Below are 26558 nucleotides of genomic sequence, written 5' to 3'. Positions count from 1 at the left end.
GTGGGGTCCCAGACTCTGTGTTCTCAGCTTTGGGTCCAGTCATCAGATCTCAGGCACCAGGTCAAGTAGCACAAGGCATCCTCAGTCATCTATACTGATTTTTTTGTCTGTTTGATCTAACAGTTTTGGAGGAAGTGACCATTTCTCTCTGTGACCTATAATAGATCTTTCTGTTTTTTTTTTTAATAATTCTATTCATGTTTTGCTTATATATTCTGAGGCTTTGTTGTTTGGTGCATGCAGCTTCTGGATTTTTCTATTTTCTTGGTGAATTATTTCCTTTTATCATTCCGGATTGTACATCTTTATTCCAAATAATTAATTTCACCTTAAAATCTACTTTTTCTTGAAATTAAAATTGTTTCAGCTTTCTTTTTGTTGGTGGTCGAGCTGCTGCTTTCTTGGTTTACCAGTTGTGTCTTTTTTTTTTAAGTTTACTTATTTATTGTGCAATATCTGCATAACTTGGGGCTTGAACTCGTCACATGTTCTACAAACTGAGCCAGCCAGGCGCTCCCAGGTGTATCTTCTTTAACACATTTATCTTTAACTTTTCTGTTTGGTTATGTTTTAAAAAGTCTGCCAGAAACAGAATACAACTGGTTTTAAAAGGTGCCCTAAATGAGAATATTTCTGTTTGACTAGTGAGTTTCATGTGTATATTTATAATATTACTCTAGCATCTATTTATTTTTTACTACTGTTAACTTATTCTGTGCTTTTCTTTTTTTTAAGATTTTATTTATTTATTCATGAGAGATACACAGAGAGAGGCAGAGACACAGGCAGAGTAAGAAGCAAGCTCCCTGCAGGAGCATGATATGAGATTCGATCCCAGGATCCCGGGATCATGACATGAGCCAAAGGCAGATGTTCAACCACTGAGCCACCCAGGTGTGCCTATGCTTTTCTGTTTTTACTCCTCTAATCACTTTATCAGATGTCTTTAATTCCTCCCCCTGCCTACAGGTTTTGGAAGGTTTGGGCTCCTGCTACCATGTTAGGATTATTCCTCACCCAACAAAGTCAACAGTCCAGCCCTGTATCTGTCCTCTTCCCACACAGTCCCAGACTCTGGACTCCCAGCCCCTCCTTCCATCTGCCCTGTGACCACTGCCCCATGCCAATCCCCTAGACCATTGTTCTAACTGTATCAGTGTTTATCTGCTTCTCTCAATTGCTGACTGATTTTGTTTACCTTTGGTTCTTAAGTGTATTTGTTTTTACCTTCTGGTTTAATTTCCTTGTTACTACAGACATACGTTGGTAGTTCTTTAATGAAAGATATATGAGTGGAAAAATCTTTCTTTGGACTTCACCTCCATATTTCATCCATTTGCCTTCCCTCTTGAATGATCATTTTGCATGGCCAAACCTGAGGTTACCAGTTCTCCTCCTTCAGCACTTTGAAGGTTTGTCACTGGGGAGAAGCTTGTACCCTTTGCACTGCCTCCTTTGTAGCTAGTCTCTTTCCTGTCCTCTGGCCACTTTTTTTTTAAAGATAGATTTATTTATCTATTAATTAGTATTATATATAGAGAGAGACAGTGTGTGTGAGAGACAGTGTGTGTGGAGGGCAGGGGGAGAAGATCTCAAGCAGACTCTCTGATGAGCACAGATTAGATCCTACATCTCATGAGACCATAAGCTGAAGTCACAAGTCAGATGCTTAACCAACTGAGCCACCCAGGCACCTCATGTCCTCTGGCCACTTTTAATGCTTGGTCTTTCATGTTTTGTCACAATAGGGCTAAATGGAGATTTGATTATATTTATTTGGGACAGGACTCTTTTTTAAAAAAAAATTTATTCTGCAGTCACATTTATTTCTTCCAATCTGGTTGTGATTTCTCCCTAAGTATCCCTTTTGAATATTTTTTAATCCCCTGTCTTCACTACTCACTTACTACGGAAATCCTAATAGGCTTAGACATCACTTTCTAGCCTTCATGCCCTTTACCATATGTCTCACTCCCTCTCTTGACTTCTTTCTAGGTAGTTCACTGATTCTTCTCATCGTTTGTGAATAAGTAATTTTTAAAATTGTCTAACAAGTTTTTCACTTCTGTAAGTGTCTTCAGTTATTTCAATTATTATTCAATTATTTTAATTACATTGTCTTCAATTATTATTGCTCTGCCTGTTACTGGTTTACTGTTATACTGTTTTTCATCAAAAAGTAATTACTGAAAAAAGTATTTTAAACTCATTTTATGGACTCTTTTGGTTTGATTTTTTTCCCACAGTGTTTGTGAAGCTAATTCCTCCTTTTACATTTGTCACATCTACTAAACTCTACTCATTTTATTTTTTTCTTCGTGTACTTTGTAGTTGTTGCTTGTGATCTCATCTTCAGTGGGTGTTAGTTTTTCTTTGTAAGTTCACTGTACCCTAAAATGTGAAAATGTGAAATTGTCCCTGCAATGTAGGTTTTCTGTTTACTTCTGCCAGAGCCCTGAGAGTATTGATCATTATGAGTCAGTCTATCTATCTATCATCTATCTATCTATCTATCTATCTATCTATCTATCTATCTATCTATCTCTTCACCTATGCTGGTATGTACTATACAGATAATAGAAATGAGTTCTCACAGATGATTTTTTTTTTCTGCATCTGGCTTTAGGCACACAACAAACTTTCTTCCTAGGGAGGGTTCTAATTCCCCACTCTACTGCTTCCTCTGGGCCATAACTTTGTCTTTGGTTCTTACTTGGGCCTAAGAACCCCACTCAAAGTCCTTAGGATCTATATTTGTGACCCAAATTCCTATGGCTTATTGTGATTTCAGCTAGCATTTAACCACTCTTGCTTTAATATCTGTCTTTGATTCTGGATCTTGAGAATTTCTTTCTCTTTTGGCTGTTATATTTATTGTTTTTCTGGATAATGAGTGTGGATGGTTATCTTTTCCATAGGATTTTAATGTGTTTGTAATGGGAATAGGGCCTGATTGTCTCAGGTGAGTCTGCCATGTGATGGCCTATGGTTGCTTTTCCAGAAGAATATTTATTATTTATTGTATTTATAGCTAAGTCCAGGGACAGAGCAGACATTAAGTAAGAAAAAATCATTAAAAAAATCTTTTTGGATGACAGGGAGGCATATTGACCATTCAAAGATGATTTTCTTTTCATTTTGCTTAGAGAGAGAGAGAGAGCGCATGCATGCAAGTGTGAGCAAGTGGGGGGAATGGCAGGGGGAAGGGAGAGATATAAACTTAAGCAGACTCTTTGCTGAGTACAGAACCTAATGTGGGGCTTTATCTCACAACTCTGAGATCATGACCTGAGCCAAAATCAAGAGTCAGATGCTTAACTGACTGGGCCAACCAGGTGCCCCAAGATGATTTTCTTCATATAATATCTGTTACTGGTGTTGAAAACATTGGATAGTATAGATAGTTTTTGATAGTTAAAAAAAAGTGGACAGAAGTGGGGAGGAAGATAATAAAAATTATGTCATTCATTTGGTGGGAAAAACTGAGGATTCAGGAAGAGATTACATTTGCAATTATGTGCAAAAGGAAGTTGGGAGGACAGATAGGGAAAATGATTTCATGTAATAAGCATTGAACATTTATTATTATTATTATTATTATTATTATTATTATTAAGAACACTTAATAGAGATCTACCCTCTTAAATACTTTTCACTAGTTAACTGTAGGTATAATGGGAAGATTGTCTTAAGGGGAACCAAAGCAGAATCTTCATTGGGAATTGAGGAAGAAGAGGTCAGATCTTCTGTAATAAGTATACTCTCCAGTTAACATTTCAGACTTGCAATAAGAAAGCAAATGGATTATAACTCTTGTAGTGGCATAAAACTAATAGCAATTCCATGAGGGTTTTAAAATTGGTCCTATTCAAGATTACCCTACCAGAGAAGGCTTTTTGAATGTGGTCTAGAGTGTTCTTTAGGACCCAGCACGGACATGTGAATTGGATTAGTACTTAGACAGGATACAATAATAATACTCATAATGCATAAATTAAGAAAGTGATAAAAGAGTTAACATTTATTTGAATATTTTTGGAAAGACAGTCTCCAATGGCTCTAGAGAGAAATGTGCATGCCTTGATAGGGAATTTTATTGTTTTGTGTTTTGATTTGCTCATTATAGTAATGTATATTCATTTGAAACTTCTTTTAATTTAAAAGATCTGTAGGAATATTAAAAGAAATTTAAAAAATTTGCACTGCCCCAATTATACCATCTGTATGCACCTGTTTCCATTTTGTCTCATATCATATTTGTGTATTGTCTTTCCTGGTTGTTATCCTAGTGTATATAATATTTTGCATTTCCTCCCACTTATTTTATAAAAAATATTTGCAGGTACCTAATGAAATTATCATAATTTTGTGGAGATTTTAGAAAGGAGACATGGGATGACTAAAATTATAAAAGGGAGGCAAGAATATTAAAATATTACCTATTCTGTAATTTCACAGCATTTCTGCAAATGAAAAATTTTAACACCAAAAAAAGAAAAACCCAAAAAACAAAAACAATGTATATACCTTGATCTTTGAACAACACAGGTTTGAAATACACAGATGCTCTTGTACGTGGATTTTTTTGATACAGTACAGGTCAACTGTAGGCTATTAGCAGTTAGGTTTTGGTGAGTCAACAGTTAGTTACCCATGGACTCCAACGTGCCAGGGATGGGTGTCCCAATCCTCTGTTGTCCAAGGGTCAACTGTAATGTAAAAAAAAAAAAAAAAAAAAGACTGAATTTCTCTAATTCAGCTTCATGAATAAAATGACTGTTCTTTTACTTTTCTAAGGATGACCAAAAACCTTATCAGAGACCTTCCCCAATCCAAGAATAGGATCACATATTACCTGGGCTAGGTGATGTCTAGAAGAAGTTATTGCTGTATGAGTTTGTGATTTTGCTTGCAAAACAGCCGATGAATTCAGTAGAAGCAGAGAGAAAGCTGGCGTTCACATGGAAGACCCCTCCATCCACTGTTGCTCCGTCCAGGTGGAGCTTCTCTGTGAGGTCCCAGGGTCAGAAACCCCAAAGGAAGACTCTGGTTTTTGTCTGTTGGTTTTCATAAAATTTTGTCTGAAAATCCCAGAAAATGTTCAGATAAGGCCCGTTGCTGGAGACCCTTACGTCTATCTCCGTCTGCATTTTTTGTCAAAGAAGGACTCGATCTGGACACGTTTCAGATCTCTTCCTCTGGGACAGAGACCCTCTCAAAGAAAAATTCTTTAGGAGAATAATAATTCATGTTAAACATTGAACGTTTTTTAACTGGCTGAGTTCATAGCGTCTATGTGGGACAGGTTTATGCCCGGCCTGTGCTTCTGCCTGCAATAGGTCTGAATGTGCCCTGCCCCGCTGGAAAAACAGATGGTGGGGTTGTGCTCTCACCCCGGCTGTGGCTAGGGTAACCCATTCTCAGTAGAGTCAGGAAGCTCTTCGGTAACTTTTTGATGTGGTTTATCTTTCACTTCTCAGGAGGAAATTCGTACCAACTGGCGTCATACTTTTTTGAGGACTCTCACCAGATCTTAGAGTTCCAGAAGTGAAAGCCTCCTGTGTTTCATTCAAGAAACTTCCAGCTGCTTAAAGGAGTGGACCGTTAAACACCAAACACTGTTAGGAGTTCAGAGATATTCTCCGAAAGGGCTTGAGAGGAATAGAATGAAAATCGCAAAGTCCACCCGTGAACATGTGACAGAGCATGACTTTCACAGGGTTGTCACTCTGGGCTGCTATTTACAGAATGCGGAAGCATTTGTACCGATAAGGGCGGATTTAATTCCTATAAATACATCAGTTGCTGCTTTTCCAGTCCTTACCACCTTTCCCCTCATTTAAATCAATATTTATCAAAAAACATTTGATTTTCTGATATCTTACGTTTGTACAGCTGTTTTGGTTTCTTCTTCAAAAGTTCCTCCACATTTGCGAGGCAAGTGTCAAAAGTTAAAAATGTAAATTAAATCAAGAAGTAGGAGGTTTATGCCAAGTGCAAAAGAACAGGATGAAAAGCATTCAGGAAGACAATGGAAGTGGCTCAGAGGTCCTTCAAAGCCTTCACAAGTTCCAAACGTTCTTCATAAAATAACTTCCTTTCTACAAAGTGCTTGTTAAGCTTGACTTGTGTGCATTTTTATTTCTTTATGGCTATGAATTTATTTTAAACTTGCTTCTATTAAGACTCTAGAAGCGAACTGCAATCCCTCTCCTTAAAAGTGGTGACAGAAAGCTTGCCCACAGCCATGTGAAGATCATGTTCACAGCAAAGTGCTCACGGAGCATGTCAAGGGAATGAGAAACGTGAGAGTTAAGTAATTCAAGAATTAAAATGAGGGAAATTTCCCTTGTATGGGAATAGTGTTTCCTTGTGATTCTAATCCCCACCGTGTTATCTGTCCTGATTTCTCTGGCTAGGCTTTCATAGTTAAGACTCAAATATCTCTATCTCTCTCTATCTCTATCTATCTATCATCTATCTACCTATCAATCATCATCTATCATCTATCTACCTTACCTACCTATCATCTATTTCTCTATATATACATCTTTGCATCTGTCTATATGACTTTTTCCTACTGAGCATGTCTGTTACACTCATACAGCATTGGATTGCTTCAAAAGTTAGCTTAGTACATTGTCCTTGTCCCTTAAGGGATTTGCCATGATTTTCTTTAGGTTTTACAAAGCTGTAGCCATTTCTAGACCACAGTATTTCATAGTCAAGCCTTCAGTTAGGATCCCTATCATCGGTGCTACTTGAACATTAGGTTGGATTCTTGGCTGGTCTGACTGTTGTGTTGGGAATTCTGTTGTCTGAGTTGGCTGAGAGTGGGGATGGGGGTCCTTCTGACTAATCCTGGAATCCAGTGATTCTCTGAATTATATGAAATCTGAGTCCCAATGATAAAAGTTGGCGAATCCTGTGTCTGGTGGGTGAGGTGATGGTCTGGCAGACAGTTGTTTCCCTGTAAACTCAATCACAATAACCAAGGGAGAAAAGCAAACAACATACTGTGACAACTGGGAAAATCTTGGAGCCAAGGATTCCCAGGTGGGGTTAGATATGTGGAAGGATTGAAATCCCAGGCCTGCCTTCACTTTGCAATGAGCCATATCAGAGTTTGGAAATTGCCAGGAGTCTCAAATTGATAATCTTGGCTCAGCTCTAGAGGACATTCTATATTAGTGAGTGGTTGTCCAAAAACAGTTGAAACACAAAGAAACAAAAGAAAATAAGCAAAAACTTCTTGGTATATTTCAGCCATAAACATCCCTTAATTGTTTAATTCTACTTCAACTGGTTCTATGATTTTATCCTTTTTAAGATTTCTTATTGTATTTCTTGGGCAAGCACAAGGAGCTCCTCCTGCCTACACTTCACTCATCTCAAGAGGAAGGATGGGTGGTTGATATTATTGAAAATGTCCTACAGTCCTGGCAGGAGAGAGGGAGCCACATATGGCAGGGTCCCCTCTGTACCCCTTCATTGCACTTTGTGGGGCTGCCACCTGTAGCACAGGTGGGGTCTCTGTGACACCACACTAGAGCTGTTCTGAGTCTTGTCCTTCATGGGACATTTTTTTGTCTGACCTACCCTACTGCGAGAGAGAATGAGAACCCAGCTGGGAATTTTATATTTCTATATAGCTGAACATTTCTTCTGGCTTCTGGCCTCCAGGCAAGCCCTTCTGGCTCTGAGGTCGTTAGAACTGCCTTGATGCCCATCCATTCTCCCTGCTAGATATTCTTACTAATTACCTTTGCAGTCTCAATATCTTTTTTAAAAATTTATTTTATTTAAATTTAATTAATTAATATATGTATTATTGGTTTCAGAGGTGGAGTTCAGTGATTCATATAACACCCAGAGCTCATGACATCATGTGCCCTCCTGAATGCCCATCACCCAGTTACCCTAACTCCCACACACCTCCCCTCCAGCAATCCTCAGTTTGTTTCCTGTAGCTCAGAGTCTGTTATGCTTCCCTCTCTGATTTCATCTTGTTTTATTTCTTCTCTTCCCCTATGATCCTGTTTTGTTTCTTAAATGCCGATATGAGTGAGATCATATAATAGTTATCTTTCTCCGATTGACCTATTTCACTTACTATATTGGCACGTTATTGGCAAATGACAAGGTTTCATTTTTTGATGACTGAGTAATATTCCATTGTGTGTATACCACATCTTCTTTATCCATTCATGGGTCAGTGGGCATCTGGGCTCTTTCCACAGTTTGGCTATTGTGGACATTGCTGCTATAAACATTGGGGTGCAGGTGCCCCTTTGAATCACTACATTTGTATCTTTGGGGTAAATATCGAGTAGTGCAATTGTTGGGTTGTTGGGTAGCTCTATTTTCAGCTTCTTGAGGAACCTCCATACTGTTTTCCAGAGTGGCTACACCAGCTTTCATTCCTACCAACAGTATAAGAGGGTACCCCTTTCTCTGCATCCTCATCAACATCTGTCCATTCCTGACTTGTTACTTGTAGCCATTCTGACTGGTGTGAGGTGCAGTATCTTTGACCCAAGGACAGGATGGGGCGGGGTGGGGGTAGAGGAGTGGGTTTGGTGCCAGCCTGGATCACTGGCTGCTCTAGACCATTCTGTCTCTTGGTGCTTATTCATCTGATGCTTCTCAGTCTTGTTGATGTCTTGTCTTTGATGTTGGACCCCCTGCTCACTGCTTTGGCATTTTCTTATTTCCCCATCTCCTGTTAGAGACCAGGTGGGCTGTCGCTGACTCTTGACCTGATTGGTCCTGACACCTGCCTATTTCCCCCTGGCTTTGTTACAGGTTTTCTTGCCATGGCAGCCCTCTGCCATGCATATGAAAACCAGTGTCCCTGTTGGCCGAATGAGCTGGACCCAGTCAGGTGTAGCATGACTTTGTTACCCACACTCACTGCTCAAGTCTGAGACACTTTTCCACCCCCCAGATCCAAGTCTTGCCAGGTGCCAGACTTTCCCCATCACTTCCAGATACTAATTAACAGTCTAATTTTCAAGTATTGAGAGGTTCAGACAAATGTACCAAACAAAAGTCCCTTTCTCATCCATTTTCCAGTCCATGTAAAGATCCTCTGCACTTGGGCTTGTCTCAGAACTGTGATGGCCTCATTGGCTGTCTCCCTGTCTTCCAGCTGTTTCCACTTCTTCCTACACTCCCTCTTCTGTGTCTCCTACCCCACTGATCTTTGCCTCTGGCCCCCTAGGGCTGGAGCAGAAAGAGAGGCTATTGACTTATTGTAGTTGAGGTCCAAGCCCTGGCTCTCCTTCATGTGGCATTGGTGGTGGAGACTTCTGGGCTCCTATAGGGTCATCTGACTACAGCTCTCTGTGGCAACATGGTGCTCCCTGTATTTACCTGCTTGTACCACCCTGTCCCCAGATTCTTCACCCTTGGTACACATCCAGTCTCTTTCTCTCAAGGTTCACTTGCCCTCAGAAGCCCAGCAACCTTCTATGGGCTCCATGGCATGAGAGGACACTCAGGCCATCTTGCCTCACCCTGGATGGTAGCTCAACACACTCCCACCACGGCCTTACTTACCTGCCCTCAGGGCGCTCTTCACCTGGGGATCAGGCACCTGTCTCTGTACACTGGCAGCTTCAAGCCTTGAATGGTTCTTCTGAAGCTCACTGATTCAGTGTGGCCATGCTCGTGGATTTCCTCACCCAAGTCCCCATTCCCCGTCCAGGTGGAGTGGAGGAGCTGCTGCACCAGGTGTCTTTTCTCTTCCATGGGCCACTTAGTGTCTCCGAGTGTCACATGTGGAACTGTGTATGTGCCCTTCTCTTCCCATCCCTTACTGTTGGTAAACGGAATGGGGGGTGCAGTATTTATACCACATAGAGATCAGCAAACCCTACAAATCAGCATCCTCCCTCTCCGAGTCCAGATTTTAGGGGGGGGCTCCCCTCCCTCCTGTGCATAGGGGAGTGTCAGGCTCCCATTCTGACTGTGCATGAATGTCGTGGATCCCCTGATATCAGAGGTCACTGTAACTTCATGTGGGGCCACCTGACGTCCCTGGTCTGCTGAGACTTACTTCAACATCATGAGCATCTGATGCTGTCCATTTCTATTATTTCACACTTATAATGGATAGATTCCTTCCAATTCTAAATGATGTGATTTTATTATTCTTGGTTTTACCTTGCAGTTCTAGTAATTTTCCCCGTACCTATAGAGTTTTCTCCATAGGCATGGACTCTGGGATGTGGTGCTCAGCTTCCCCTCAAGAATGCAGGACCTTGTTTTCTCTGATGCTGAGAATGTCTCTGGAAGATGCCTCTTTGGTGCCAGCTGATGATGCAACCCTGCCCAGGGCAATGCCTCTTTCCCAGGGCAGCCCATGACTAATTCATCATAGCAGTAACAGCTCTGCAGGGAGAAGCAGGTCTAGTAGAATAGACATGGCGTATGTAGGTAGATTTCTAGCAGTATCTGTATCTGTATCATCTGTATCTCTGTCTATATTTTAATGAAATTTAGTTTGAAGAATTGACCCACACAACTGTGGGAGTGGCAGGTCTGAAACCTGTAGGAGGGCCAGCAGGCTGAGTACTTAGGCAAGGGAAAATGTCCCACTCTTGAGTCTGGCGCTTATCAGGCAGGCTGGCAAACTGGACACTCAGAAGGATTTTTATTTTTTTTATTTTTTATTTTTTTTAAGATTTTATTTATTTATGATAGACAGAGAGAGAGAGAGAGAGAGAGGTAGAGACACAGGCAGGGAGAGGCAGGCTCCATGCCGGGAGCCTGACGTGGGACTCGATCCCGGGTCTCCAGGATCGCGCCCTGGGCCAAAGGCAGGCGCTAAACCACTGAGCCACCCAGGGACCCCTCAGAAGGATTTTTATGTTACAGCCTGGGGTTAAGAATTTCTTTCCTAAGAAACCTCAGTCTGCTCTCTTAAGGCCTTCAAGTGATTGGATGAGGCCCACTGATATTAGGGAGAGCAATCTGCTTTAACCTAGAAGTCAGTAAGTTATAGATAGAACCACATCTACAAAATATCACCACAGCAACACCTAGACTAGGGCTGGACACCAGAGCCTCACAGAGAGCTCACCACACAGCAGGAGTTAAAGGCCAGGCCCCATTGAACTTGACTCCCAGCTCTGAGGGATCAGCCCAGCTCCAGAGGGCCCCAGGGGCTCATCTGAGGCCTTTGTCAGGGCTGGATCACAGTTCACCTTTCCCCCTGCCCAGCCCTGCTTCCTCCACCTGCATCCATGTGTGCTGATCCCAAGAGCATGGCTTGTTGAGTGCCCTGTGTACTTATCTCCAGCTCTGGTTCCACCTCCCTGGGAACCCATCCCACAAAACCAAACCTGGCAAAGTCAGGCCACAGCAGTGGACTGTCATTTCCTGTCCTGCCTTTTCTGTCGCGGGTGTGTAATTCACCCTTGCTGTAATTCACACTCACCTTTAAATGACCTCTAACAGCAAGAAATATGACGCTAGCGGACAAAGTATTTAAAACTCAGAAATAATCCCCCCAAACTTGTGTTAAGTTCTTTTCCATATACCATTTAGTGACTAATTAAGTAGTTAACATTTACTGCACTCGCCATGTTCCAAGAACTCTTCGAAGGTCTTTAAATAGCTTATTTAGTCCTCTCAACAGACGTATAAGGTAGCTATTGCTATTGTATCCATTTTATAGATGTGCAGGTGGAGGCAGAGGTCGACTTGCCCAGGGTCACACAGCTTGTCTTCTCACTCGTGATGCTATAAACGTCAAGCAGGAGTGGATGGAGGATACTGATGGGTTTGTCCTGTGTACACACATCCTCAGCCCCAAGGACAGCTGGAGTGTGTTTTCTGGGCCCTGAGCTCCAAGTGGATTGAGAGGAGTGAATTGGTACACAACCAGGGCCTCATTCTTGGCTTCAGAGGGAAGTTCTCCAGAGCAAGTAGCGGGCTGGTGGTGGTAGGAAGGAACAAGAAGACAGTGGTGTTAGAGCAGCTAGCTCCCCTCCAGATCAGATAATTGGTGTCTGCTCTGATTTCCCATGGAAGGGTCTCGAGGCTTTTTGTTTTGGGAGACTGCCTTTTGGTTCTGTTAGATGCTGGTTGATATGATGGGGTGGAGGGTGGGTGGTGTGATTTCTGGGTCTGCCCCCGGTTTGTCCATGCCATGTCTGAAACACCAGTGTGGGGAACACCTGCCGAGAGGCTGCCTGAAATCACATTCTTTTTTTTTTTTTCTTTTAAAGATTTTATTTATTTATTTTAAGGGAGAGCGAGTGAGCACACACACAAGGGACAGGGGCAGGGGGGAAGCAGGCTCCCTGTGGGGAGCCCGATGTGGGACTCTATCCCAGGACCTGGGATCATGACCTGAGCCGAAGGCAGATGCTTCAGATTGAGCCACCCAGGCGTCCCTGAAATCACATTCTTGAACTTTCAGGAAGGCCGGTTGGGCTGGCCTGAGATTTTAGGAAGTTAATCCAGAGAGGTGATTAATGAAACTTAGCATTTCCGAGATATCTGGTAAACTAAGAGATTCTTCGGAGAATCTAGGAAAAAGCAAAGACTAGCTTGCGTGTACCCATACATGTGGATTTTTGGCTTTGGGACAGGAGACTTAGTTCTGTCAAGTAATTGATCTGACTGAAATGCTGCTCTGCTCTTTTAGGAAAACCTTTCCACTTTCTCCTGGGTTTGTGGGGCTTGAGAAAGGGCCCCACAATGGAGGTGACATGCAGAATGCTTCGAGGAAGCTTGACTCCCACTTGCCTTCTCTGCTGGTGCAGCAGGGTGTGGCTTTCCCTCCACTCAGGAGACAGCACCATCCATGAAATACTAGAAGCTGGGTCTGAATTCTGAGTTTGAGTCCCTGCCCATCCACTCACCAGCTCTGTGATCTTCATAAGACTCAAGGTCTTTACCAAGAGAATTGAAGATAGTAATAGTCACCTTCCAGGCTCTCTCAATAAATAGGCCCGATGAGGCAGCCCTGGTGGCTCAGTGCTGCCTTCAGCCCAGGGCGTGATCCTGGAGTCCCGGGATCGAGTCCCATGTCAGGCTCCCTGCGTGGGGCCTCCTCCTCCCTCTGCCTCTCTCTCTCTCTCTCTCTCTGTCTCTCAAGAATAAATAAATAAAATCTTAAAAAAAAAAAATGGGCCTGATGATTGGTGCCCCCAAAGGCCTTGGAGTTTGGGCTGATGAACGAGGCGGTTACTGTCCTGCAGAGGAATGGCAGTGGCCTTGCTGTGTTTTCTGGCTCAGGACGTCTTTTTTTTTTTTTTTTTTTTTGCACAAAGACTGAGATGTTCTATCTACATGAGATAAGTAGAGAGAAGCCCCCCCTCCCCACTCCTTTTGTTTAGAGTGTCAGCCTGGAAGGTCTGGTTTGGGGATTGCAAAACCCAGCAGATTCCAGAGGGTGAGGCCAGCAAAGAAAAGTGCTGGTACTTAGCTCCTTTCCCAGCAAGAGAAGATTAACAAAATCGCTGAATGAGCTCTGTAATTATACCTCGTGAGTGCTGCAAATTGAAAATGCGAAGAGGTTGCAGGTGAGAAAAGAACGCTCCAACGGGGCTGGTTCAACAGGCAGGTGTGTGGGAGGCCAGAGAGGGTCCTCCCGCGGCTTCGGCAGCTCTGTCACCGTGTTCTGTGTAGTGCAGCCCACCCTGGAAGCAATTTCTGCAGGGGGCCCTGCACAGGCCGGGGTCGTGGCCCCTGACCAGACGAAGCTGTGGAAACCCCGCTCACTTTGACCAACTTTGTGGGTCAGGCACCCCAGGATGAAACTTCCCATTCTTGGGGCTGAAACAGAGCTCCCCATCTTTGTCACGACTCTCCTCCTCCTCTTGCTTCTTCGCCATCCTCCCTCCCGCCCCACTTCTGGGCCCAGCTGGCCATCAGGCTCTGGCACTCCCTCATCCTGCATCCCGTGGCTGCCCAAGCATCACACCCTGGTGGGGCCATAGCAGCAGTGTGTTGCGGACTCTCCCTCTCTCCAGTCAATGCCTCGGTTATCCTCCCAGAAGCCTCTTGTGAAGTTCTGTGCCACAGATGCTCAGAAATCTCCAGAAAAAGGGGTGAGGGCTGGATAGATGGTCCTCCTGGGCTCCCCCCGGTGGTCTGTGTCCAACATCTGTGATCCACAGAGTGCTAATCATCCAGCTGGTGTGCCCACCATCTCTCCCGCCTTGGGCCCTCTTGCTTCTCCACTTTTCTGGAACATGTGCCTGAGAGACCACCCGATTCTCTCCACACCCCGTCTGAGGCCACTGCCCTGCTCTGAAAGCCTCTCCTCCATGCCTCAGGAGGTGGTAAAGACGTTGTTATGCTGTTGATGGAGGCCCAGTCCCACATGGCTCACTCAATCCTCACAGAAAACGTGGCTCCACTGTGCGCCCTGTGTACACGAGGACTGTGCATAGTTTACTTAGTCCTTCTACCTGGATTACACTCCTTTCTTGTCTATAAGAAATCTCTCTCACCTTGTGGTTGCATTTAGGTCCTGCCACCCACCCCAAGCTGAAGCTCTGTCTTCGTCTCCCCTGAGCTATCCCAGTGCTTCTTACGGGAGCCACTACATTGTCCTCTTGTTCTGTATCATAAAACCTCGATCCACAAGCTTACGGTCTTGCAAGGCATGTAGACTCTCCAGGAGTGAGACACACACACCATGGAACTTTCTCATCCTACAAAACCTCAGGGCATGGCTTTGCACATGGGGTGATCGGTTAATTCCTACTGAACGACTCGTTAATGGTGGAGATCATGGAAAATCCTATCTGGAGTGCGTAGCTGTAAAGTGAGAAGTATGTTATAAACCTCACATCGGTGAAGGACATTTGTGGCGAGGCTCATGACTTCTATGTAACATACGTCTGAGGATTTAAAAAGTTTCACTTCCAAATTGTGTCCAGTACAAATAAGGTGATCTTTATGCCAGGCTCCGAAGCTTGTCAGAAGTCAGTGGAGATGGAAAAGCTGGTTTCAGAGCTCCTGCTGGTGAGCTCGTCACTGGTGTGCCAAAGTGTTTGAGCAAAGTCAGGGGGCACAGACCTACTTTCATGGTGAGTTCAAGGCTTTGTGAAATTCTTTACCCTTAAAGGGTACAAGAGAAACCTTCCCTGTTGGTATTTTGTAGGTATTTTGGGCTTTTTATTTTTTAACAGAGCAATAATGGCAGATAACATAGAGAATTCTGTACATTGTTCAGTATTTTTTTCTTCCTTTATGCTGGTTGATTTTTGTTAAGAAAGCTTCTACCCTCTTCCCATCTGCCTCTTCCTACTGTATTCAAAATAAAAACATCTGCCTTCTGCAAAGCATCAGGGTGATGCCAACAGGAGGGTTTCACCTAGTAGTGATGATGTGTAATATTCTTTGGGCCCCTGACTCTATTAATGTACATTGTTGTCTTTTTTGGTTCTGTTATGGATTGTCTTGTCACTCAGGAATTTTGCTTTTTTTTTGGTTTATAGTATTGAGATGTTAATACAGTATCCATTAATTTAACTAGCAATTAGTGATTTCCATAGACAACCTCAAGAATGATCATGTGTTATTACCAGTGTTTTTTCTGTCCTGTGTTAATTTAAAAACACGAAATGGATCTCATTGTTTGCAAAGATGGTATCAATGCCTTTGGCATCTTTAAGATTTGATCCTGTGAGAATATCAAGACAAAAGTCATCATGGTCAGGTTTGTTTCTAAAACAGACTTTGGGATTCTCCTCCCAAAGGTACATGTTGTTAGATGAACTTTCTTAGAAATACATAGTGTCCCTTAACCTGTGGCCCACTTGTCAGCTGTTATGAAATGACTAAATATGTATGTTTTTCTAGTTGAACTAGGAAAAAAAAAAACACAAAAAACCTGGTAAATGTACCTTTAACAGAAGGCTCAGTGTAAAAGGGGAGAGAAGTGGTATTTATAGCTGTTTTCTCTTTCTTGATGTCCCCCGCCCTTCAAATGTAGCCTGTTTTCCTTCAAACGTCTCATTTTTACTGGGACCTTGAGGCAGATCACGGTCCCCAGACTGAGAGGCTGTGGAGCTGTTTTGCTGCTGTGGGTTTGGTCTTGGTGGAAACTGGCAGCCACACCTTCCCCTCCAAGGTCAGCCTGATGCTTTCACATGCGAGGGGCAAGGCTGAGAAGAGGGGACAGGCCCTTCCTTCAAGAGCAGTATGGGCTTTGCAAGAGTCTGTGTGTCTGGGCGGGTTGATGTTTCTCTTCATTCTGTTCTCCACACGAGGAAAGAATGGAGAAGAAGCCCTGGAGCCGGAGGTCGATGTAGCATCACCAATGGCAAAACGCTGACCCTAAAGCACAATGAATGAAATGAAATAAACCAAACAACAGCCAACCCAGGCAAACCGAACTGGTAAGAAGCATACGGTTGTGGCCGTTGTGAAGCTCACACGTGATTCATGCAGACCCTTACTATTTTTTTTTTTCCAGTTAAACTGCTCTTAGTTTATTTTGGCGACGTTTCTTTATGATGGGGAGCAAAAGGAGACCCTTCAGGGGACTCTGTAAGATTTCAAGCACTGCCTCACTGAGTTCTAAGTCAGAGCAGGAAACACACATGTGCACACAACCAACAGTGTCAGCCTGAAGAAGACAACGATAAACGGCATCATTTTGGGCTATTAATGAGCTTCAGGAAGCAGAGAGCTGATATGGAAGTAATTTAGAGCAGCCAGACCGCTCGTATTTTCTGGGTTTTGAACTCCATCTCCCTAGCATTTGCCCCTCCCAGAAGCGACTCATCACAGGGACTCAGCTACTGGGACAGCAGCTGGCTGGGCTGCCTTGCACAGACTGCCTCTGCCATCCTCTTCTTCCTTTAATATAGTCTCAGGCTCCTTTGTCACTTGGCTTCTGGAGCACAGGTGTATGCCAGGGCCGGCTCCTGCGGGCTTCCTAGAGTGATGGTGCGCATCTCCATCCAAGTCTGCGTGTAGGCACTGCCGTTGGTTCCATGAGTGTGGCCACGGTGGCAACAGTTCTCCACAGAAATTGCCAAATGCTTCATATCCATTTTCCCTTGGAGAGCTGGTGGTTAAACATCCAACAGCATGCCACTTCTTCTGCAGCAGTGGGGTCCCACCCACCTGCCAGAGCTGACCCCACCCACGTGCTGTGGTGTCTGGCCTCTCCTATGTCTCTTCCAGTGGGGACCACCCCTGGTTCCTCTGTCTCAAGAATCTCTAGGTCTACTACTCCACTGGTTCCCTCTATCCTATTCATAAACGTACCATCTTCTTTGCTCATTATCAGTAAACAAAGAACAATAAGCAAAGTGGATCATAAACTTGAGGGGAAGACTTCTTGAGCCCTGATATATCCCGAACTTCTAGCAGTTTCTGAAGCATAGTAGGTACACAACAAGTGTTGGGTGGGTAAAGGCACCGGTGCTTTTTCCTCCAACTTCTCTGCCTTCTTTTCTCTTGGCTGCTCAATTTCTCTTAAAAATAGTTTGCATCTGGAGCACCTGGGTGGCTCAGTTGGTTAAGTGTAGGACTCCTGATTTCAGCTCAGCTCATGATCTTGAGGTCTTGGCATCAAGTCCTTGGGCTCTTCGTTCAGTGAGAGTGCTTGGATTCTCTCTCTCCTGCTCCTACTTCAGCTCATGCCTTCTCTGTCTCAAAAAAAAAAAAAAAAAATCCTGCATTGACTTTCACACATCCTCAACCATTCATTTGGAAACCAGCTTGCTTGACCATTCTGCTGCAACACTGTTAGAGGCCCCCATGAGGTTCTGACATGCCAGATCCAATGCCTGTTCTCAATTGTATGGTGGGTTGAATGAATTTTTCATGCTTATTCATCCCTCTGCAGATCAGATGCTGTGAACTATTTGTGTCTTACTGGACGTCCTTCTTTGGAGTCCATGATGCGGATCTTTTCTAGCTTTCTAATTCTCACTGCTCTTCCCTGTGATCTTAAATGTTTTATTATCTCCTTCAATGTCCCAAACAGCTCAGGGGCTGCCCTCAATCATATTCTGCGGTGGGGCAGTGGGGGGCATGTCAAACAAAGCAGCGGGTAGTGGGTATTTATCACTGTTCCCTGCAGCCTGGTCTCTCCCACTAGACTCAGCTCATGGGCAAAGCCTGTGCTAGTTACTGCTTAGCTCAGAAGCTGGCACGTGTGGGGGCCTCAGTCAATTGCATGTAGGACAGATGGATGGGTGATGGATGCACGATTGAATAAATGAATGGGTTTGAAAAGTGGGTTGAGTTTAGATAATGGAAGGAGATAAATACCAGTGGACCTTCTCCTGAATTACAGAGATGAACCACTCAATATATCTGAGCTCACACCCTGTGCCCTAAGTGGACATGGAGATGAAAGACACTCTCCTTACAGCACACCTTTAAGTACACCTGTTCACCTTCAGACCATTGCTCACCTGTCTCATCCACCTTGCATGCTCTTTGCTCCATTCCTACCTATCGAATACTAACGGCCCATCCCCAACTCCCCCAGAGAGGCCTTGCTATTCGACAGCGCTAGATAGAATTACCTCTTTTGTACCTCTCCCCCTACTCTGCACCTATTTAACTGTAAGTATTATCCTTCCATCAAACCCTTATATATAAACCCTGTTTATAGAGGGCATGTCCTATGTCATCTCCAGCGCTGGGCACTCAATACATACATCGGTTGCGATAGGTCTCTCATCTTGATAATCGTTCTTCGTTCTCTAAGTCCTAGATATAGTGTTTATACAGGGAGACTTACAGGCTGAGCTAATTTCCAGTGGATCATTTTAAAGTTAGAACCGTGGAGCATATTCAGCATGTCTGAGTTGGATGCAGATGGTAAATGAGTTGAAAGTGACTCTTTTGTACGTAGGTACTATGGTGTATGGGATGTTTTGTGCCTCCAGGCTTGGGTAAGTCTTCTTTTCCCCACCCTGAGTAGTCCTTCATGGACTCCCAGACACTCACAGCATGTTAGTTTCGTCCACCGGCTACCGCCCTTCATAGGCCTGGGGTGGCTGTCACAGCTCCGAGTGTCACACAGAGGATGGTATCATGTGGCCTTTCTCTATCCGCCTAGAGATGTTTCCCGGAAGTCCTCGGGCTCACTTCCCGCAGGATCCAAGCGCCCATCCCTAAACCAGCCAACCAGGGGCGGGAAGAAGGGGTGCGCATGATAGGATTTACCCGTGAAGCGGCGCTGGGAATGAGCAGGACACCCACAGCTGGGGTTCCTTCTGTAAGGCAGGAAGGGCAGGCCGCCTTTGCCATCTGCGGGGGCAGGGAATGGACAAACTGTGTCCTCCGTGGCCGTGGTCACCGGGACCACGGGGGTGACTACAGCCCTTCTGTCCCCGGCATCTGTCAGTCCGTTTCTTCTCACGAAAGGCTGCCGTTCGCTGTGCTGTCATGGAGGCAGCGCTCCCGGGCATCGAGGTGTGCATCTTCCCGCGAGCCCGCCTCCCCTGTGGTACACGCGCTGCTGCCGACACTGGGCGGCCAGGAAAATCTGTGTGCGCCGAGTGGCTCCTTGTCCAGCGATGAGGGGAACAGAGAGGACACGCAGCCCTCAACATAATTATGCTTCTGTTCATCCACCTGGCACGGCCAAAGCACCCCTCCGCGACTTGCACCGCCTCCCTCTCACCCGCAATGCCCCTCTCCTACCCACACTCTCTCTCACCCGCAATGCCCGTCTCCTACCCATAATACCTCTCTTACCCACAATGCCCGTCTTCCACCCACAATACCTCTCTCACCCACAACACCTGCCCCGTACCCGCACTGCCTCCCTCTTACCCACAATGCCCGTCTCCTACCCACAAGACCTCTCTCGCCCACAATGCCCGTCCCGCACCCGTCCCGCCTCCCTTTTAAGACAATGCCCATCTCCTACCCACAATACCTGTCTCCTACCCGCAATACATCTCTCACCAGCAATGCCCATCCCGTACCACTTCCCTTTTACCCACAATGCCCGCCGTGTACCTGCACTGCCTCCCTCTCACCCACAATGCCCCTCTCCTACCCACAGTACCTCTCTCCTCCGCAACGGCCGCCCATCCCGCACCGCCTCCCTCTCACCCACAATGCCCCTCTCCTACCCACAATACCTCTTTCCCCCGCAACGGCCGCCCATCCCGCACCGCCTCCCACTCACCCACAATGCGGGTTCCGGTTCCCCCGGTACTTCTCTCTTACCCACGGCTTCCGGGTGAGCAAACTGAGGCAGAGAGCGGCTCTGCCAGCTGCTGGGAGGCCAGCTCCGCCCGGAGCTCCCCGTCCAGGGCACTTTCTTTGCCCCAAGGCTGCTTTGGCAAAGGAGGCCTGCCCTTGAGGTGCTCAGAGCTGTTTGGCTTTATTGACTCCTCTCCAGGGGCCACTTTCTAACGACCGCGAACGTTCTCCTGCCTCTGACTGTGGGGAACATGGAGCCTCGGTGAACCCGCGGGTGACGTGCGTCGTGTCCTCGGCTGTGGCGGGGGTGGGGGTGGGGCTGGGGGCCCCCCCCACCTCCCGCGGGTCACGTGGTTCTGGGGCCCGTCCCTCCTGCAGGACCGGGGGCTGCGGGCAGGGTTAAGCCGTGTGCTCTCGCGCCAGAGTTCTCAAATGGCTGTGTGTTTTTTGAGTTCTTGAGTCTGGTTTGCATAATTTTCTGGCTTTTCTGCTTTGATTGGGCCAGCTGTTACCTCACGCGGCTGGTAGCGTGCCTTTCCCTGGCAAAGCTGCTCTCCTCGGACTTCATGACATTTTTTTGGATCCTTTGTGGCTTCTCAGCTGTGTTATGGATAATTTATGTTGTCAGATAAGTGCCCTCTGGATAAATGAAATATTAATAACGCCATAATGCTAATTTAAAAATACCCATTGCACATATTTAATAGAATCTTCTCTGGGCTTTACTCTTGTCTTTAAATCAGGTCCAGCAATATTCAGCCATAAATCAAGTTATTCTTTCGGCATGTAGAGATTTTGGCACTAAAGTATACTCTAGGATGACATAGTATAGTAAATCTTAGCCCACGCTTTTAAAACTCTTATTCCCTTTTCAGCAATTGGAAACTAAATACGATTTTAACCACTTGTCTATGGAAACCATTTAACCAAGTGATAATCAATATCGCCTTTTGGATATAGAGAAAAAAAATTGGGAACCCCTTTGTTGACTCCAGGTCTGCGCAGCCAGGCAAAGCATGCTCTAATTCACGGTTACCTTCTCCTTTCCGGCTAAAAATGCCGTCCCTGAGTTAGGCTAACACTGCTCCGTAAGGCTGGGTGCCGAAGTCACCCGTTGCGGTTGAGAAAAGCGCTTTGAAAATACGTTCAGGGGTATAAAATGATTATTGCTTAGTTTTTTCCTGGTTACGAAGAAAATCCCTGAAAGAAGATAACTGAACAAAACAAGACTCCCCCCTAATTCACACTGGAAACTCAAAGCCCGTTTCTGGTAGGGATCTCATGCCCTTCCTTAGAGCTGCTCCCTTCCTTTTAATCTTTCATCCATCTAGGTTTCTTGGTCTTTTTACAATATGGGAATCATATTATACATGTGGATTTGGATTCTACTAGTTTCCCAAGAGTTTATATTTTTCGTATTGTAACACGCTTTGTGGTGACATTGGGCAACTGGATGAACTGTCCCAAAGCACAGGCCCAAAGACTTCAGATGGACTTGGCTGGCACCCCAAGCAGAGTGGGAGGGTCAGTGGGGCTGCGGAAACATTTATAAATACTATTGCCCATTGCAAATATTGATTTTGATGCAATACTTAAGACATTTTCTAGTTTGAAAATATTTTCAACTGAAACAGTTGCCATTTGCAATTTGTCATGTTGTGAGGATTCTGTTAAATGTAATATTTTCGGATTGGATATTTTACTTGGAAAGTTGCATCAGCACAGAAATTCCTGTATCTCCAAAAAAGAGATTGAATTTTAGAACTGTGGCAACAAGCATATTCTAAGGAAGTCTCTCTCTCTCCCTCTCTCTCTCTCCCTCCCTCTCCCCCTCCTTCCCTCTCTGCCCCCCCCCCCCCATTTCAGCTTGTTCGTGTTCTAATGTTTTTAAAAATACGGATCCTCCTCAGCATCTACAAATTAAAAGGGTTGTTTCTTTCCTGGAACTAAAACGACTGTTTAATTACAGTTCTCAAGATGTTTAATAAACCCTATTACTCTTTGTTTTGAGCAGACAAAAGTGCTAAAAGGATGATCTGGGGAAACCATTATTACTAAAGCTGGGGTCTGTAAGGAAAGGAAAACGTTTTCAAAATATTTTCTTTGCAAAAGTATATGTGTGCTTCAGTATGCCAGTTCAGGCTTGGCCTTTGTTTCACTCCTCATTTTTGCTTCATAACGCTGAGCTTCCCTGGAGGAATGTTGCCACTCCTCCCCCCCCCCCTTTTATTTAAAGGGAGGATTTTAAGTTCGTTCTCATTTTAGAGTATTTGTTTAAGAAATAGACTTTGTCACTAAACATAGAGTTGATCTTTGGTATTAATATTTTGGGGAAAAAACCCAAGTTTTAATATATTTAAATTCTTTTTCAGTTTGTTTCAAGATCTTTGAAGACCCAAGAAAAGCAGTATTGACCCAAAGCAAGACAAATGACTCATAGAGAAAAAAGATGGTGGGGCCAAGGGCAATTAAAGGTAAAACAAAATCCCAGATAACCCTATCTCTCCTTTAACATCTTGAATATTTGATATTTGTGTTCCCAAACCTCCCAAGACCTTTTGTTGCGCTGGGAGGTGGGTAAGGGGTTTGTGAAATAGGTGATGAGGATTGAAGATTATACTTATGGTGAAAAAACAAAAACCAAAGATCTCTCCGTGGACCATTTGGTATATGTTGAGAGATTGTGTTGGTTCCACTGATTGTCTCTGCTAAGTAAGATGCCCTGAGCCCAGGAATGCCTGCCAGCCCCTGACACTGATACGGGAGTGTTGGTTATGTCACTGCCTTCCAAGTATAAACCTTGTTACCACTCCTTTTTTTATTGCCTTCAGCCCTGGTCTGCTCCTTCCAGAAGGACCAGAGGCCAAGGGCAGTATCTATGGATATTTATACTTTATGTTGTTTACATTTTCCTATTATATTACAAAGTTTAGGTTATGGCTATTTTATAGTTATCTCACCGGAATTCAGTGGAAGCCTCATTTCAAGAGGCACACACAGGGAATTGGTTTCTGTCGTCATTAGTTAGGCAAAAAAAAAAAAAAAAAAAAAAAGAAGAAAAAAAAGGTGGAGGATTTCATCCCTTTATCTGCAAAATACACCCCTTAGCTGTTGGAAAACCATCAAGCTTCTCTCAGAAAAGCATTTCAGTGGTTAGAAGAGGTTATGATGGGGCTTATACAGATAGCACTCATTCAGGCCACAGAACTTATAAAAGTCTCTGTTTTGCCAAAATGAAACCAGGAGTGATTAGTGGGTGGGACAATAATACATGGGGCCTGGTACATTCCTTGAACAGAGTTGATGTCTAGTAAGAAAGGGTGCAAATAAATTGGATGTGATTCCTGAGGCACACCCTTCCCCCTACCCTCCCAAATCAGGCCACTAGTTTTTGTCAATTGAAATATTGAGCAAGTCCCTTAATAAAAGTATATTCATTTTCCAGAGCAGCTGTAACAAAGTACTGCAGACTGAGGGTTCAGACAACACAAATAGGTTCACAGTTCTGGAGGCTGGATGTCTGAGGTCAGGATGTGGGCAGAGTTGGTTTTTGTGAGGCCATGAGAGAGAGTCTGTCTCAGGCTTCTCTCCTTGGTTTGTGATGGTCATCTTCTTCCCATGTCTTCATATCAATCTGCCCTCTATGAGTAAGGACACCAGTCATACTGGATTAGGGTACACCCTGTGACCTCACTGTAATTTGATAATTTCTATAAGGACCGTATGCCCTGTAAGGACGCTTTCTGAGCTGCTGGGGGTGAGGATCCCCAACCCGTGAAGTGATGGAGATCTATAGTGTTCAACTCTTTGCAATAGGTATTTGTAGTTATTTGGAAAGAAGCCATATCCTATCCTATTGAAGAAACTCTCTATTTTGTCTTTGTAGATAATTGTTGAAGGTACATTTGGTTGACTCTTCCACCTCCCACTGGCCTCTCTTGCCTACTTCAGGTATGCAGGCACCAGGGCTAGGACTAGGGTAGGCCTGAGAGGGAGTGCTTCCCATTCCTTTAGGGGGAAGGGTGCTTATGCTCTTGTTAGGAATCAGACCTGTGCAGTTCTTATGGTAGGCTTAGGCTTTGCTGGTAAAAGACTGGCATGCTTGATCCCTACTCATCAAGAGCAGTGTGCTTGATGACCAGCTCATTGGATTAATGGATTTGTTATCGTAGGTTTGCTTAGAGCCATTTTGCCTGAAATATTTTTACTTAATGAAAACTAGTTAGCTTAAAATTAAACATCTAGTATTTAAATTAGGGATATCTTTAGTTAATTGACAAAGGTCTCTTATGAATTTATTTATTGAGAATTATTTTTCTCAAAGGTTGCCAACACTTTATACAGTATTGAATTTTTGCTTTCTTAATCATAGTGACTAACACTTATTAAGTGCTTGCTGTATGCCTAGCACCACAAGAGATTTCTTAGGCATAATTTAGCGTAATCTTCACAAAATCTAATGGAGTCAGCTGGGGAGAGAGCCAGATAGTGGTCCCATTCAGGTACTAACCAGTTGGAACAGACACTGGCCAAACCTTGTGTTCATACCTGTGTGAACCACTGACCATCAGTTTGGAGGTAGATAACTGAGGAATTTGTCTCCCTCCTGACATCAGGTATATAGTGTCTCATGAACCAGTTTTCTAGGTCTCCAACCCTGCTAGGTAGCCTACAATTTAATTCAGTTCTGACACTACCTGGAATTAGCATTCGGACCCCACAGGTTAAGGGCTCAGTCCCACAAGACTGACCTCCTTCATCCACTTCATACACCAATTCAAAGTATCCAGTCTCTCCCCAGATTACCTACACTTCTGTTCAACGTGGCTGCAGAGTTGGGGATTCCCACATCCCCCTCCATGACTCAGTAATTTGCTAGAAGGACACAGAAGTCAGGAAAATGCTGTACTCACTACTTCAGTTTATTTTAAAAGATGCAGGTAAACAGATGAATAGAGAGGTTCATAGGTGAGCTCTAGAAGGTTCCTGAGCCCAGGTGCTTCTGCCCCCATGGAGGTGGGGTGTGCCACTTTCTCGGCACATGTGTGTCTCCAACTTGGAAGCTTTGACTCCTGTCATTCAGGGATGATTCTGTTGCTCTTCTCACTCAGGAAATCCAGTGATTTTTAAGAGCTCTGTGCCAGGAACTGGGACAGAGACCAAATATCTTTTTTATTATACCAGTTATATTATCCCCATTTTACAGATGTGTAATTATAGTTCCTAAAGGGTGAGGTGGCCTTTTCTAGGTCTCTGAGGAAGAAAATGAGACCCCGCACCTCCAACTCAGATGCAGCACTGCCTCACCAGAGAGCCTGCCCTGATACCATCCAGGACCACTCTTGCCCTCCTCAACTGCACCCATCCAGCATTCCATACCATACCTGGGGGTACCTGGGAGCCCATAGTTCCTGTCCAAACTGGCCTGAGCATCTTTGGGGTCTACACAGGCCTCTTTCCTGGGGTCCATCTTGTTTGGCAGAGTCTGTGTGTTCCCCCAAACTGCAAGCATGGCCAGCAAGGCAGCTATTTGGTGGGGCATGGCCATGTGGACTGGGGTGCCCACTTGACTCTGGGTGGGGGCACCTTGCATATGGACAGGCTTGGGTTGGGAAGAGAAGGAATGGTAGGACCGCTCCATTTCTAATTCTTGCCCAACCCTACAAATATTCCTGTCTTTTCTTAGCCATTTTTTTTTTCAGCATTTCCTCCCTAATTATGAAATCCTTGTTTTCATTTTGGTACTGTGTCAGTCCACACTTGATGCAATTATGGCTAAAATAACTCAAAGTATTTGTTTTGTTTAATAAGACATTGGTATTTTTAAAAAAAAAGGATGAAGAAGGGAGACAAGTAGAATTCTGTTGAATGTCAATGTATTTTATTTTTTAAGATGCCTGATGATGAAATAATGCTAGGTCATGAAACACAAAGTTGTAAACATACACATTACCAAATGAATTTATCACAAGAAATAAATATTAAAGGGCTTTTGGACAACACAGATTCGAGTTCTGTAAGGGTTTCAAGCCAGGTAAAATAGGAAATGGAAGAGTTCTCACAGTGATATAAAACCAAATGTCATTCATCAATTAAATATTTGAAAAATGATCGTTAGAAACACAAATGTAAATTAGAAGTGCTCTTAGGAAATCCATAAAATTCCTCCCAAGGGGCAGAAAGGAATAGGCACCTGAATGGCTATATGAACAGTCAAGGATATTTGTGGGCGAAGGGGGCATGCTAAGTGGTAGAACTTTCATCCTCTTGGTCTTGAGGTGCTTTGCTTTTTTGCTAATCTGGTTTGCAAGGTAGGGATACCATTCACAATGAATGATAAATTCCTCTGATGAAGGCGATCCTGCTGGTGGTTGTGGGTTAGGGTCATATACCTTGGTTCCTTAATG

At 44.3% G+C, this 26558-nt stretch overlaps 1 protein-coding gene and 2 long non-coding RNA genes across 15 annotated transcripts in view; 1 reads left to right on the top strand and 2 right to left on the bottom strand.

The window, feature by feature from the left end:
- The window catches only part of LOC144301951 (uncharacterized), a 63361-nt gene extending 42910 nt beyond the window's left edge, over positions 1-20451 (bottom strand). For 4 of the 12 annotated variants that reach the window (XR_013368875.1, XR_013368883.1, XR_013368882.1 and 1 more), the window contains exons 1-2: positions 20176-20448; positions 4528-4709 (exon numbers count right to left, since the gene is read on the bottom strand). This is a non-coding gene — a long non-coding RNA (uncharacterized LOC144301951). Of the gene's footprint in view, positions 1-4527; positions 4710-4855; positions 7602-15872; positions 16306-19879; positions 19983-20087; positions 20129-20175 lie in introns of those variants that run through there. The other 8 variants (XR_013368878.1, XR_013368873.1, XR_013368876.1 and 5 more) reach the window with 7 other exon arrangements.
- LOC144301955 (uncharacterized) lies at positions 11532-15863 on the bottom strand. Its single transcript, XR_013368890.1, has 2 exons — positions 13499-15863; positions 11532-11941 (listed from the first exon to the last, which is right to left on the bottom strand). It is a non-coding gene; the product is annotated as an uncharacterized LOC144301955 (long non-coding RNA).
- The window catches only part of ERG (ETS transcription factor ERG), a 186251-nt gene continuing 179718 nt past the window's right edge, over positions 20026-26558 (top strand). Inside the window, exons 1-2 of one of the 2 annotated variants that reach the window (XM_077879213.1) lie at positions 20026-20188; positions 22524-22625. The gene's annotated coding sequence lies outside the window, so the exon portion shown is untranslated. The remainder of the gene's footprint in view (positions 20189-22523; positions 22626-26558) is intronic. The other variant, XM_077879208.1, reaches the window with a different exon arrangement.

The sequence above is a fragment of the Canis aureus genome, chromosome 30 (assembly GCF_053574225.1).
Source record: "Canis aureus isolate CA01 chromosome 30, VMU_Caureus_v.1.0, whole genome shotgun sequence".
Taxonomy (NCBI): Eukaryota; Metazoa; Chordata; class Mammalia; order Carnivora; family Canidae; genus Canis; species Canis aureus.
Note: the sequence above shows the minus strand (reverse complement) of the source record. Positions and strands in the feature narration are given on the sequence as shown.